Genomic DNA, 12,018 nt, shown 5'->3' on the forward strand with positions numbered 1-12,018 from the left:
AAACAAGACCATAATGTCCTGCTACCATACAACTTTCTATGGTAATTATTCTTGATAGCTCCAGGACTTGAACTTTTAATCTGAGCGTACTTCAATAAGACATTGATGGTTCATTTATAATGAAACCAAGATCCAAAAAAAAGCATGCTAACTTTTGTTGGTTTGTACACACAGTTGAAGAATGGATGTAGGATTCTGTGGTAGGATCCAAATTTTCTTTGTACATGTAATGCAGAAGTATCTTTGAGCATAATTCCTATATATCCTTTATGGAAACAGACCTCTAGAGAGTCAGTTTTCAACCATGCTCAGCAAAGAGAACCTGCAGAAAAAGGTGGCTGTATTATCAGGATCCCTCAGCTGTGCATATTTTCCTGGTAAAAATATCCTTAGGCCTTAGACCATCCCAGTACAGTGGGTGCTGACTAGCTGTATAATAGATTGCCTGTGTCTATTAATAAAAGCTGTAATATTCTGTTGTAACACTCAGACTTAATGCCTCCATTTTAATTAATGATATGACGAAAGTAAAAGTATCTTTACAGTATCAATCAATCTGGTTAAGGAATTTGTGTGATGAGAATAAAACCCTTTTACCAAACTGCATATTAAATATTTGTTTTAAAAGACTGTAATGACCCTTGACTTAGAGTTATCAGTTTCTGACCTCTCTTGAGTCTAGATTAATCAGTGTGTAATTTTTTTTGTTGCTATTTTCACATTTTAGGAGCCTGTGTTCCATGTCATGTTGTAAGGTCAATAGATGGCTTAGAGCTCATACTTTTTTTTGTTGTACCTAGAAACAGATTTAGGTCTATCATAATCTGCATGCCCAGAATGCCTGTGAAGTGATACTCAACTTCTTTAGCAGTATAATCTTTTTTACCTGTACTTAATGGCCACAAAGTATCAATTTTATTTATGGTTCCTGGAAATGTGCATCTTAATTAAAGTTTTACCTTGACAGACATTTTCTGTAGTAATTCCAGTTCAGATTCTTTGAGTAAATATGCATCTTATTTTAGCTGCAGAAAAGTCACACTTTCATAGGTCAGGTTAAAATAAAAAGATGCAGCAGATAAGCATATACTGTGATATATTATTGTCATCTCAGTTATATGTCCTAATATTGTTTCTAAGGAAAAGGATTAAATTATGCAATTGTATAATCATATGAACATTTGTTACAGACATATGTCATCTTGAACATCTACATATTGCGAATGGTGATTTTGATATTCTCAGTCTGCTTTGGACCTGGCTCCTTTCCCTTGTGAAATTAAAATGCTTTTTCATATCCATTTAAATATCTGTCTAAACTCAAGTAAAAATAGCCAACTGTCTCCTGTTTGTTGGACTCTTGATAGAACAGAATACTGTAACAATAAATCTTGTATTAATTTGGCAAGTTTAACTACCTTCTGAATGAGAAGTATTACCAAGCAGGCAGTATCTTGTGTAATGGTCATGTTTTTGATGAAAATCTGTTGAAATCATTGTATTTACAAGATTATTCAGTTTAGGTCTCTCTGGATATTAGTTGGCCCAAAGGCACTTAGCCAGTTAAGGATACTGGAAAAAAATGAAAGCAATCCAACCTGAAGCTTTCTGAAAGGAACCTTTAACATCATTTACTTCTCTTGTTGTATAGGGACTATAATATCTTGGGTATACATCCAGTATCTTGTGTATACTTGTTTATTTCACTGAGGTGTTTTTGTTAGGTATGAGGCAGAGAAAAAGGTTTAATTAATTGTTCAAAAATAATTGCAAAATAATATTATATATAAAACATCCTGAACAAGTAATTTTACAGTATCGTTTTGTTAGGGAACAAGAAAGAAGGTGGCCATGCAAATTTGGATGGATTTTTGTCAACGGTGATTTGAAAGACATACCTGTAAATTTTTTAATCTCACTTTTGGGCATATGAACTCCTTCCAGAATTTTTGCTTTATGAGTAACTGAAGACCTTAGTTGCTTTAGCCAAATCACTGTGCAGGTTTGGGCCTGGAGTCATGACAAGTTTTTAGTGGAAGTCTTGAGAAAGAGTAAAATAACTGCATATACATAGAATCACTCTGTAATACTGTGGTGCTTTCAACAAAAATGGAAAGAGCAAATAGAATGAGCATTAGACAGTCATGGGCTAGAATGTGTGTTATATTTTTAAAGGTTTCAGATAAAATACAATTGTGCAGTCTTTATTCTGGCAAAATTCCCTTTTACATTGTGGAAAGCTTTCCTAAATACTATATCTAAAGAATTTAAGTGCTGGATGTTGGCTTTTCTTTTAAAGTTATTCTTAGAGCTTTGACACATATAACAGAATCTACCTTAAAGTGCTGTGATAAAAACATTCCACTAAATTTTGTCTTGGTAATGCAATAAGGTGTTATCACATTAGAATCCTTGTCGAAGTAAGGTGTCTAACATGTTTCTGAAAAGGCAGCACATGTGAAAAAAATAAAGTTTTATTGTTAAAAAGATGTAATTTTTGTTATATGTTAGGACTTTAATTGTTCTATTACTTTGACTTGACCTTGAGCAGTCTCTCTTTGAGTGGATCATATCTTAATATTTTATATGTATATATAAACAAAGGTTTTTAAAAATAATTTTATATCACATCTGTTTTTGCTGCATGTTGCTGCATGCCTCTAGAGGCATACAGCGTTTTTATTTTCAAGTAAATTTATATTAGTTACAGTCTCCAGCTGTTTCAGATATAGAATCATTTCCTGTTGGTACAGTTTCCAGGACAATTCCCTTTGTTTCTTCTCAGAAGAATAAGAAATTTAATTTAACAAAGACATCCTATAATTGCCTTTTGTATCTAGTAAGGTATCTAGCAATCTAAATATTTTATTTTATTTAAAACATCTGTCTACATAATATCATATGACTGTACAAGTCTATATCAGCCTTCTGAAAGACAGCTGCTGCCACTTTTATTTAATTTATAAGAGACCAACAAAATTGCTCCTTAACATAAAGCCTGTCTGCCACTGAGTCATACATAAAAAAATTTTGCAAGATGAAAATTGCTTGCACTTACAGTTCTTGTTAAACTAATCTAGGTCTTTTTCAAATTTAGAAGCATCAACTTTCCTTTTCCCTCTGTCCCCACCCTATACCCTCCAATCACTATGGAAACACTGGAGCTTTACATATATGTTTTTTAGAAGCTCATTTTTTCTAAGATTGAAGGTACATTTCTTTGTAAGATGAAATGCAAACTAGAGTCGCATCTTAATTGCTCACTTGTGGGATCTATTTATCTCCTGCTATCTTCATTTTCACAAACATTTGGTGTAAATTATAATGGTGAGAATTTTCATGCATTTTTTTTTTCAGAATATATAGGGGAAGTGATAATGTCAATACAGATCTTTATCTGTCTTGTGTTACTAAGCTTTGTTTGCAGTGATTGTAAACTGGTTTTTTGTATGAAGCAACTCATACTGGTAAGAAAATGCTTAATAGATAATGTCAATTTATGCATAACAGCCATCCTAGAAAAATACACATAGGCATTCCACAGTATTTCTAAATAAGACAGGTTTACCTTTTCCAGGGAAGTAATCAAAATATTCCTTTTTGGAGAACTAAGACTATGAAAAGAAAATGTTTATGGTTCCCTACTGGCACACAGTTATGATTGACAGAGAAAACCAACATGTATGCCACATGAGACGTTTTGTTCAGAAACTTTCAGGAGGGTAGTAAATTGGTGTTGGCACAAACACAAAAAAAATAAAATGACTTGATTCAGCAGTTTTCAATTCTAAATCCCTAGGCTCCAAAGAAAGAAGTAAATATTCATCAAATGATCAAAATTTATATTGATTTTTATTCTGCATTAGCAGCTCAAAGTCAAGATTCTTGACAGGGTTGATGTCGGTTTGAATGATTCTCTTTGAAATAAGGATACAGGCACTGGGCTGAGTGCAACTGTGCATTACTCAACCACAGGAAAAGACTTAGAACTAGTATTTTCCTATTAGAACTAGACTTTATCTACTAGAACTAGAACTAGGAAGCTGAATTTTTTAAAGAATAGTATAAAGGCAGGCTTGTTCTGTACTGTTTTGATAACTAAATTGTTGTTATTAGTATGTAAAGTAATTCCTGTTGTTCCTTAACTAAATTGCTGTTATTAGTATGTAAAGTAATTCTTGTTGTTCCTGCTTTACTCCATCCTTTTTATTGTCATCTGACAACTTTTCTATAGTACTTCAGAGGGGAGCGGTAGTTCACATACGATAGTAGCCAAGTTAATATCAGTACTTCCCAAAGTTAAGTGTATATTAGAGTGAAAAGCTAGTCTGGCAGAGCAAAGGAAGCAAAGATTGTATCTGCACATTATACATCTTTAATTTTGCAGTTTCTGCCAGGGAGTAAATAAAGATCTTAGGGGAGGGAGTGGGGGAAGGAGGATGGAAATCCAGGGGAAGAGAATGTGAGTATGAATGCAGCACAGAAACACAAATGTGATGACTGTGATTACTGAGCTGTGAGATTTAATGAGAAAGCCTGTATTAGAGTGAAGTAGAAAATCATAACCATCACCTCTAGTCTATAGGAGTATAATTGTATCTCAGCCCCCAGCAAAAAGTAAATAAATTAGTGACATTTTAACAAACTTAAATATATTGAGATTAAAAGGGGAAGTTATCTCCATTACTGTACTGTTGCAGTATACTTGGGGGGCTTTAAGTACCTCAGCTTGCATTAAAATGAGATTCATTGTCGTAAATGGAAGAGAATAGTGTGTTTGTGGGGGGATTAAATAAAAAGCAAAGTGAGGCAGAAATACAGTAACTATCAAAGTGTTAACAAATTTCCCAAATGTCCTAGGTGCTTACAATTCAGCAAACATCTTTAACTGCATAGCTTTAAAATTAAATTTTACAAACATTATGGGTAATGCTTTAATAGTATGCAAATTGCAATGAAGTCAGCAGCAGCAACAGTGACCTCTCAGCAATACAAATATTTTATGTTTAAAACAGTTATCTTTTTACATTTCTCTCTACCTCAGTAGGTGTTAGGTGCTTCAAGAGGGTCCTCATCTGAGGATCATAAATAAAACAGAAGCAGTCTGTGCCTGCCTTTTATACATGGTGAGGCAGTAGTACACACCAGTATATTAAGCTATGTATTCTGCTGTTGCTACAATAATTGCTAATATTTTTACTAATATATTTCTTTTATTTCCTCAAAACTCTTTTTTGGATTTTCTGTTTCTAATTTTCCTCAAAAACCACACACACACAGATATATATCTCACACATATATACAGATAGGAAAAATAATGTATAGGAAAAAAATACTTAACCTGCATTTCTCTGCTATTAAATAAATTAATTTCCCCCTGCAAGAGAAGAAAAAGCGATCTTAATTAAAAAAAAACAAACAAAAAAACACACACAAAAACCAACAAAACCAAACCCAAACCACTTACATTGTATAGTAAGAAAACTTTGACATCTGTAGTGTTAATATAATGTCAAATAGACAATCTAGGCATGGGAAGAATCCATTTCAGAGGAAATAAAATAAGCATTCAATAAGAGTTTTTGAGGTACACTCATTGTAAGAGTTTGGAATTGAAAATGTTTTACACTATTGAGCTTCTCAAAATAGTTGTCTCAAAATATTGAATCAAAGGAGGCTTTAACTTGAAACTTCTGCAGCTTTGTGAGTTAGTATGTCTAGGAAATCATGGAACTAGTTATTGAACACGTATATGTTTGTAATAATAAATATGAAGCATTTCTCAAGCATATAGAATTTTTAAATAGAGCTTCTTGGGGAAAAAAAGGAAACTGTTTATGCACTAAAAATAATTACTCTGTAGCATGTACACAATGATGTATTATTTTGCAGAAGGATTTAATATTTTTTTCTGTAATATGGCATCACCTTACTAGTAATTTCTCAATTTTATGTAGGTTCCTTTCAGCATAAATAACAGAATTATACAAAAATCTCTGTTCTTGAAAAGATATCAAAATGTAGAGCAGGAGTATTATTACAATATGGTAAAATTAATAAAAAGTCAAAGCGAATTACCAAAGTAACGTCAGATTCATACACTGCAAGTTTAAAGAAGTAAATAATTACCTTATATTTGATTCCAAATGTGATTTTTCAATATAATAAATTCAGATAACTTGGAAGACACTTTCTACCAATAAGTTATCAGTTTTCACTTCACTGTAAAGCAATACAGCTCCCAGTGATGAGAAAAGAGATTTTCTCCAAAATACGCACCAATTAACTCTCTGAGCAAAATTTCCAAGGCAAAGGCACAACATTTTTACATTAGCACAGTCATGCCTTCCTGGGATGTGTTGGGTAGTTTTCCCTAAGAGGCATTGGTTTTGCAAAACCTACCATCCCTCATTATTTTTAAATAGAAATACACGTATCAGTCTGCTGCAGAGATGGGGCCAGAGGAGTATGCACCATCAATCTGGAATTTTACTTGCACAAGTGTGCTATCATGAATTCTGAACATTGGTACCTTTAACCTTAAGGGCATGGCTATTTTGGGTGCCCAGCCCTACAGATCATCCTAGATGCATTACCTGTCCATGTGGTTTGGTACACAAGCCTTTTAGAGGAGCATGACTGTTAGAAATATCAGTGTTTTGGATGATAGACTCTTTAAGAATCTCTTTTTAAGCTACTTCATTGCTCTAAATATGCAAACAGAAGTTATAGTTGGAGCAATCAGAACTGTGCAAATAGTGGAGTTTTTAATTAAGATTAAGTTTAAAATTTTAGCACATTGAGGAAAGAATTTCTGTGTCTGACTAGTCTTTCCTCTTCTTGGCTACTTGGGGCTTTTGAGGCAGGCCCAGAAAGTTATTCAACCTTGTGTTTCAATACAACAAATGTGTGTTCTGACCTCCTATAACAAATGGTTTTCTCTGCTGGATAGGGAAAAAACCAAGACAAAAGGTTGTATTGATGAATTACTATTTTCATGGGACAAATTTTTCTAGATTTGTGAGAATGGGACTGTTTGGGCATGCGACAGTTCTTGTGGCGTGTGAAAAGGTGTCACTTGAAGGAACTGGAAGGCATGTGGCAGTTTTGATGAAAGACGCTCTGTTATGTTGATGGGTTCGGCTGGATCTGCATCCTTGTTAATTTGTGTGTTCTGCTGGTTTTAGCAATCACTATCTGTCAATCTAGCCCTTTCTGTTGTCAGAGCAAGCCTGTTCCCCATCTGGCCCCCAATAATTACAAACCCTTCTTTTGCATCCCACCTGTCAGTCTCTTGCTCTGCAGGCTGGAGAAGCAGACCTGAAAAACAAGGGAAGTAGCAAAAGATACTGGCCATTGTTCAGTTCCTATTCTTACAAGGAGTTTTTTCATCTCACAATTTTGGGATGCTATTGTCAGAAACTATTGTCTTGAAAGTCTCTGGAGAGGTTAATCCTTTCGTACTTTTCTTCAATGCTTTTTGGTATTTGTGATATAAGAAACTTCTGTGGGTACATAGCTGAGATCTGTTTGATGCACAGGGCATGCCACACTCTTATGTCGTATTTAATGTTACACCGGGCAGAACCAAAGGAAGGGGGACAGTCAGGAATTAGACACCAAAAGTCCAAACTTTAAATTAAGAGCATAGTCAGGACACCTGCATGGACTTGGTCAGACAATGCTGCTGAGGCCACACTACTGATTGCATTTGCACTCCACAGTTCTGAAGCCACAGATCATGTTCGTAATCTTTATGAAAACCCAGCAAAAAACCTATGTATTTCTGAAAGCCAAGGGAAACCCTGCAAAAAGATACTGCTGTTGTTCACTGTTGTGTTGTGTTTTGATGGCTCTGGGAACTGCCTGAAGTTCTGGTTGCTATAACAAGCACTACTCTATCTAAAATTTCATTTTATGGCTCCAATGGACGGGCTTAAAATTCATTGTGCCGTTACTTCTGCTACTTAAGCTCTATGATGAGTTTAAGTACCTTGATAAGTAAGAATGTTGTTGCCTTGTAATTTTGCTCATTCTGTGTGAAGGTTTCACATTGTTACGATGTTTTTAGTGCACTAAAAAGTAAAATGATAACATTATTACTCATAAAAGCATTTCTGAGATTTATGATGATAAAAACACTTTGCTAAGATTTTAACGGGTAACACACAAACCGTGATTAACAGAATTAATTTCCTGCATGATCAAAAACCAGCATGTCCTTTGTAATAGGACTATCAAATGTGCAACTCACAGTAAACACATTTTATTTTATAGGATTATTTTTTAATCCGATTCCATTCTGAAGACAGTATGCAATATGAGGGATGGAAGAGGCAGGGAAGCCAAAAGCAAAACGGGTAACAGACTAAAAAAGAAGTCAACTGGAGCCAGGTCCCCATTTTAATTGTGCAAAGTGAGTAGGGAAAAAGAGAAAAGAAGGGGGAAGAGGAAACACCCAAAGAACCCCCCAAACAAACAGAATACAACAAAAGATAAGAGTTACAGTCTTGCTTCAACAACAAAAGCAAATGCCTACACTTGCAGTAGAAGCAGTGCTTCCAAGAAGCCACTTGAATTCCAAGAAGCCTAAAACTGCCAACTGGTGGATTAAATGATCTTAAAGGTCTTTCCAACCTAAATGATTCTATGATTCTGTTACACACTGCCATTTAAAATGCCAGTGTGAATTCTTGGAAGTACTGCATCTACCCTAAATGTTTTCAGCAGCAGAAGACCTGTTGGCTGGCTATGGGGATGGAGTGGTGGATGATCAAGTCTGTATATGCGGCCTCCTGACTGCCAAAGAACTCTCTGTAAGCTACATCTCCATGGAAGGTATTTTGAGCTGTGTGCTCAACATAAATTTATTCAGTGGTTGCATCTGTGACAGAGCCAGCATCTCTTTCATGTGCTATTATGAAGTCTTCTCCACAGCTACATATATGGAGAGGTATACATATAATGTGGAGAATTAGACAGAATATTATGGCAGAAAACCACAAAAAATGCTTGAGGGCAAAGATATGACCGCATAAATGCTACTGTGATCAATTTAATTCTGGTAAGGAATTAATCCCAATTTTGTCTCTCAAGAAATTTACCAATTACAAAGATATAAAGACTGCCAAGCTGGGATATGCATCCTTTTATAATCATGCTAGTGAGTTTGCATTTCTATACAATATGCATATAGGTGAGCCTTTAAGTCTATATGCTGTGCAGTGCCATCTGACCACATCCTTGTTTGGTGGAAACTGGAATTTGTGCTTCAATTTAAGAAGCAATGTTTTTATCCAGCTTAAGTTTACATAATGGCAGAGGAATTGAACTATGTCTGTATTTCATATGTAATTCTATAGTAATTACAGTCTAGTGTGGCAGTGGTATAGCTTTTCTACAGTACTGTAGAGAAAGGATAATAGGGTACTTTCATAATTCAAATCCAACTGAATGTATCATAATTAGTATTATATTTAAAACACAGAATAGTTTGCTTATGGTAACCTAGTTCATAACAAAAGACGTGCTCCCTAGGAAAGAGTGTCTGAAAATACTTTCCTTTAAACACCAATTCCATGATATTTATTCTAGTACATTCCAATATAAAATTTTGTTTCTGCAGAACAAATTAGCTCTGAGTTCTCATCTCCAATTTATATTGGTGTAAATTTTGAGTCCGTCATTTGACACTCTCTATACAAAATAACCTTTCAATCTCCTTCCACACACATTAACAGCCATTATCCCTTGTCTTGTCTTTCTCCACTTCAGAATAAAGTCATTCTAACATGTACGTCTAATAAGAAATACAATGTATTTTCATTGATTTGTATTGTCAATGATTACTCCTTCGTGTTATATAGTGTTCTGTATAGTAAAGGACATTGTATGTTGTCATGCAAAGCCAGTCTTAAGGAACAGATTCTGCACCCCAGGCTCCCACGGTTTATTTATAAGTTCTTGCTTTTTAGAAAATGAGCTTTCTGACAGTAGCCTTGAAAATATTTACCATTATTAACTGATCACTAGAACGGAATATTTGGCACAAGTATAACATTTTTTTCACTGTTTCCCCCCAGGACTACTGTTTTTTCATAGTCTTGTTCAGAGATTGGATCCCCTAGGCTGAGAATAATGAGAGCATTTTGTCATTTGATTATTGGCAATAACTCAGTTTAATTTACAACAGAATATTGTAAACTTATTCCATCCTGGTAGGTAGAGAATATGTGCAAGTATGTAGCCAGACCATCACCAGCATTTTTATTTTTTTTTTTACTGCAAAAATAGTCACTTAAAAGAGGACCATGAAGTTGAAAACAAGTGCTGAGTATTATTCCTTGGCATTTTTTTTTCCCCATGTTCAGTTTTCCACTAATTCTGAATTTCTACATCCTCTGAAAAAGGAGAAATTGAATTCCACTTCTGGGATGGGGCACTGAAAGTAAATGAATGACTGACTGCCTCCCACCCAGTTTCTATTACATATATTTGGAATGATGCATATCTCAGTAGACTTTCACAGGATTTGCTGGATATCCATGTGCATAGACATGTTTTTGTGATAAAGTTCTTATAGTTGTGTTAAGTAACAAAAAAGCACATGCAGGGCAATCTGAAAATGCACACTCAAAATAAGTTAGGATGTAAAGCAAGCATCTTTTCTGTATTTGATTAGCAATTCATAAATTTGTTTCTTCATTTTGCCAGAATACTGCAAAACTAGTCCTTCATTAGCACTAAAAATTTTAAACTGAGAATAAACTGCAATAGATTTATTGCATAACTGTGCTGCGTACTATTTTCTAGATAGCGCCTCAACCCTGTTAGTTCAGCTTCTGCAGAATGTAGTTTTTTGAGACTTAAACCGATCAATGCCTACTCGAGGTCTTCACAGCCTCTTTGGACTTGCAGTTGATATCAGTAGAACAGAGACAAAAAACACTTAAATACAACAGTGAGATAGATTAATTCATACAGAAATCAGAGAGATCCATCTGAAACTGTGCTGCCTGAATTTGAGTTGATGTAGGTATTTGCAATTGTTGAAAGCAGAAATTCAGTTTAAAACCAAACATAGTTGATTTATAGATGGATCATATTTCTGAGCTACAAGAACTGGGATGCAATTGCTTGTATTCAGGATTCGTAGAGTATAGTATTGGTGGAGTTCATAATCCTCAGTACAAGAGGGCCTTACGGCTGTGAGTAACAAATAGTGGATTCCTATTCAACCCTCTCTATATATTTACTTACCCTTTCCACAGTGTTTTTCTTTTCTCCCACTATTCTGTTTCTCCCATTTTCCATATACATTAATGATTTGCCTATTTACAGCTATTTTTGTGAGTTAACAGAGAATGAAAGATCTGTGAAAAGCTTCTTTATTTATTTTCTCCAAACATAACAAATCTCACTGTGAGAAGCAACTGAGAGAGAAAACTATAAATGTTTGAATGAGAAATTTTAAAAGGAAATATAATTTCCAAATCAGCTACATTACTACTCAGGAAAAATTGCACCAAGGCAAGGTATGTAAATATACCCAGCTACTATTACTGCAATCTTACAAAGATATTCCAGCCTTCCTTCAGACTTTCCCTACTGGCATTCTTCAGCACCTATATCCCTTCACTTGCATGCATTTTTGCTAGATTTTGCAGATTTCCCTTCTTCTCTCTTGCCTTCTCGCTGCTTTCTCTTTACAGATGCTGTTATTCCATAGATTGGTAACTCTGTTGTGCTGTCAGCAGCCAAGCAAAGTCTTCCCTCCTCCTTCAGTAGAAAATGTGAGAGTCCTTATACAAAATTTCCTCCATGCTTCCTGCATTTACTTGCCATAGCATCAAACAGTTAAGCAGGCATTCCACTCCCGATAGAAATAAGAGTATGTAGTTACACAGAAGTAGCAGGTTTTGAAAGATTATCAGAATTTGTAATATGTTTTTCTTTCAGTGAAGCATATTAAAAGAAAACAATAGCATATTGGTCCCGAAGTGCTTTTGAACTTACTCT

The 12,018-nt window shown here is 34.8% G+C and overlaps 1 protein-coding gene across 5 annotated transcripts in view; it reads left to right on the forward strand.

Annotated features, from left to right (window-relative positions):
* AKAP6 (A-kinase anchoring protein 6) overlaps positions 1 to 12,018 on the forward strand; it is a 279,971-nt gene that overhangs the window by 175,990 nt on the left and 91,963 nt on the right. The window lies entirely within an intron of this gene.

The sequence above is a fragment of the Pezoporus occidentalis genome, unplaced genomic scaffold (assembly GCF_034315485.1).
Source record: "Pezoporus occidentalis ecotype Australia unplaced genomic scaffold, CSIRO_AGI_Poc_V1 ctg108, whole genome shotgun sequence".
In the NCBI taxonomy this organism is placed as follows: domain Eukaryota; kingdom Metazoa; phylum Chordata; class Aves; order Psittaciformes; family Psittacidae; genus Pezoporus; species Pezoporus occidentalis.